Here is a 3,840-nt window from a genome sequence, read left to right as displayed (position 1 = left end):
GGGACTCGATCCAGGGACTCCAGGATCATGACCTGAGCCGAAGGCAGTCGCTTAACCAACTGAGCCACCCAGGCGCCCGGTAATTATTTTTGATCTAGCAAATTGGCAAAAGTTGGGGTTTTTTTAAGATTTTATTTATTTGGGGGGGGGCCTGGGTGGCTCAGTCGGTTGAGCGGCTGCCTTTGGCTCGGGTCATGATCCTGGAGTCCTGGGATCGAGCCCCACGTCGGGCTCCCTGCTCAGTGGAGAGCCTGCTTCTCCCTCTCCCTCTGCCTGCCTCTCTGCCTACTTGTGTTCTCTCTCTCTCTCTGTGTCAAATAAATAAAATCTTTAAAAAAAAAAAGATTTTACTTATATGGGGCGGCTGGGTGGCTCAGTCGGTAGAGCACGTGACTCTTGATCTCAGGGTTGTGAGTCTGAGCCCCAAGGCCGCGTTGGGTGTCGAGACTATTTACAAATAAAATCTTTAGAGAAAAAAACAATCAAGATGGCACATTTCATGATGTGTATATCTTGCCTCAAAACAAACACAAAACCATCTAATCCAAGTCACCTATCACAAACTTCCTCCCCCAAAAGGGGCTCTTTCTCTGACATGCTGTTCCAGGGGCTGCTCAGCCACCGTGAAGGGACAGCTCACAGAGCGGGCCAATATGTGCTCTGGGTCATTTTCTGTTTCTACACAGACTTAGGCTGAGTGATGGAACCTGATCCTGCTATCCTTTCAACTGCCTCGAAATGTCAGGATGGGGTGGCGGACCTTACCTTCCTCAAAGAAACCAGCCCACAGTTGGCCCGAGCCCCAGAGCCCCACACCGCTCCTCACGCTCTCCCATGAGGCATCAAGGTGCAGGATGCATGTACAGCCACACCCATGACCAAGAATTCTTGCTGCAAAACGCCCTTCCCTGCCTCCTGTAGCAAGAGGCGACATTCACAACCATAATCGGGCACTTCCCCCTTTGCCTTCTGCTCTAAGCCAACCCTGGTTTTAAAACAACTCAATGAAATGAAACAAAGGGTGGCAAATCTGGCGGGAACTTCCGGGGAGAGGAAGGAAAACAGCACCTCACTCTCAGGCTCCGTGCAAACGATCCCTTCCAGCAGGTCCAGGACCTCCTTGGTGTCCTGTGAGCGACTGCGATCCCACTTTAGAATGGTCACTAGCCCTCTCACGGGAAAGTGTTTGCCGAGTGCCTTCGACTAGTTCTTTAATCCTAAACTGGGATCTGCTGGGACTGACTCATCCCTCCCTCGCGGCACCGATACTCAGTATCAGGGCACAGCGGCTGCGGCAAAACCCCCGCCTGGCTTGGAGCTTTCTATCCTCCTCCCTCGAATCTACTGTAGCCCAGTCCTTGCTGCCTACCTCAGGTTTCTCCAGTGCCTGGCCAATTCGGCACCGAGGTTTTATTTTTTTGCTTCCCTGCACAAGCGAGTATTTGTTACTATTTCTCCACTCAGCCTCCTAGGCTTGTCTTTAAGAAGGTACTTTCCCTCTACTGCAGGGTCCTGGTAATTACCACTTCTAACTCAATTACAGGACCTTATTTTTCCCCCACTTCCTCTTTCCGTCCATTGTTATGCAAAGGGAGGGGAGGCTGCTGAGTGTGCAAGGAGAATTGGATTAGGTAGCTGAGTATCTCAAAAGCTGTCTTCCTGGTTCTGCCTCTGCCCTGGAGGTCTCACTTACAACAGCCCCACACCCGCTCCACACTGTCTTCCCACCTGCAAAACCCCAAGTGTAAGAGAAACCAATTAAGGGTGCCTAAGCAGAGGTGAGAAAGGGGAGGTTCTGGGAGATTACAAAGGTGATGGTATTGCAGGGGAGGAAAAAGTTTCCCTCGAGGTTCACAGGGTCCCTGGCTTGGTCAGACAATGAAACTGACAAAGACAGATTAACAGGAGGAAAGAACAATGTTTTCAAAAAATTTTACACGTACATGGGAGCCTTCCAAGAGAATGAGGATCTGAAGAAGGGAGCAGAGCAGAAAGGTTTTATACCTTTTAGGGAAATAAAATTTTGTGAAGAATTGACAAGACAAGGGGGTTGGGGCTAGGGGCAGTAAATGGTGAAGACGTAACTAGGAAGGTAAGGGTTAGTTTAACAAGGCTTGTTTACACAGCCTTCCCAGTCCTAAATTCTCTGTCCCTGGTAATAAGAATGTCCTACTTCCTCCTGGTACGGGGAGGGTACCGCTCACAGGGGAGTTTTACGACCTGTTTCAGGGAAGAAGGTGGGGTGGGGGAGGTCAGAGTAACCCAACAGCTTCTGTGGCTTTTAAAAATTCCTTCAGCTAGGGGCACCTGGCTGGCTCAGTCCATAGAGCCTGTGACTCTCGATCTCCAGGTTGTAGGTTTGAGTCCCACGTTGGGTGTAGAGATTACTTAAAAATAAAATCTTAGGGGCACCTGGGTGGCTCAGATGGTTAAGTGTCTGCCTTGGGCTCACGTCATAATCCCAGGGTCCTGGGATGGAGCCCCGCCCAGCAGGGAGCCTGCTTCTCCCTCTCCCTCTGCTGTTCCCCCTGCTTGTGCTCTCTCGCTCTATCAAATAAATAAATAAATAAATCTTTAAAAAAATAAATAAAATCTTTTTAAAAATTCCTGCAGCTTAAGATAAATATTTAATAAGTCAAGGTGTCATATTTTGGGGTAGCATGTCCTCGCCCCCATCAGCGTCTTGTTACATAACTTAGGTGAACGGATGATTCTGACATTACAAAATAAACTCAAGAGATTATAGACAGAAAGAAAACAGCAGTGTTGATAAAAATAATTTTGTTCAGAGAAATCAATGCCGAGAAAACTTACATAAAATTTCCAACCCGGAACCATTTTCTCAATGATTACTCGTTCTTTGCGGGGGACAGATGCCTCTTTGAAAACCTGATAAATCATGTAGAATCTTATCCCCAGGAAAATGCACATAAACAGAAACCAAACCTTAGGGGTTCACCGCCCCCTTGAATCCCGGAGGCACACGAATGGCTGGTTAAGTGATGTAAGGAATCCGGAGCTGCGATCAGCCCTTTCCTTCTTTGTAAATCCCATCTAGAGTTCAGAGTAGTTCGGAGAAAGCATTCATTTGTTCATTCATTCAACAAGTAACTCTTTGAGAAACTTCCAAGTGTCAGGCCCCACGCTGGGCCACATTGTGAGGCAGAAAGAGGTGAATCGGACACAGTGCCTGCTCCCGGGCCGCTCACGTCTGGCGGGGGAGACCCACAGAGAACAGACAAAGAGCGTACAGTGATGGAGGAGGGACGGTGGGAGCCCCGAGGGGAGGGGCAGAACTATTTCCCACAGTCCCGCCTGCCCACAGCAGTCAGTTCCTATACCTCTGACTACAAAGCGAAGTGTTTTTAGAAGCCCCAGTACTCCCTGAGGGGCTCGCGGAGCGGCCCAGGTCAGGGCTCTCACCCCACCCCTACCCCCACCCTGGCCCCATCCAGCTTTCACACCTCCACTGGGACGGGGCTGGCTTCCCTATCTCTTCCCATAGGCTCCCAGGGTGTTGCCATATCCTCCCCTACCCCCATCCCAACACACACATACCTTCCCTACTCCCCAGGCCAGCTTTTAAATAAGTAACTAATCCCCCTTGCAACTCCTCCTTTCTTTGATTAAACCCTTATACATTTTACTAGTTGAGCTGCCTCAACGACTACAAGGAGTAACGAAAATAGCTAACTTTAAGGAAGTTACAGATTTGCAAGAAACCTGGGCCGTCTTGGTATGAGCTGGTATTTATTCACAGGCCCTAAGGCTGGGCTGGACTGGGCTGGGAGGGACCTGGGCCTGGCCATGCTTCCTCTCACGTCTTCTCTGAATTCTCCC

The 3,840-nt window shown here is 49.6% G+C and overlaps 1 long non-coding RNA gene across 1 annotated transcript in view; it reads right to left on the bottom strand.

The window, feature by feature from the left end:
* LOC115941228 (uncharacterized) overlaps nucleotides 1-3,348 on the bottom strand; it is a 10,410-nt gene extending 7,062 nt beyond the window's left edge. The window contains exon 1 of the long non-coding RNA XR_004075994.2: nucleotides 2,947-3,348. This is a non-coding gene — a long non-coding RNA (uncharacterized LOC115941228). The remainder of the gene's footprint in view (nucleotides 1-2,946) is intronic.
* Nucleotides 3,349-3,840: the final 492 nt, after the last annotated feature.

The sequence above is a fragment of the Leptonychotes weddellii genome, chromosome 1, assembly GCF_054177405.1.
Source record: "Leptonychotes weddellii isolate Sample4059 chromosome 1, ASM5417740v2, whole genome shotgun sequence".
NCBI classification, from domain to species: Eukaryota; Metazoa; Chordata; class Mammalia; order Carnivora; family Phocidae; genus Leptonychotes; species Leptonychotes weddellii.
Note: the sequence above shows the minus strand (reverse complement) of the source record. Positions and strands in the feature narration are given on the sequence as shown.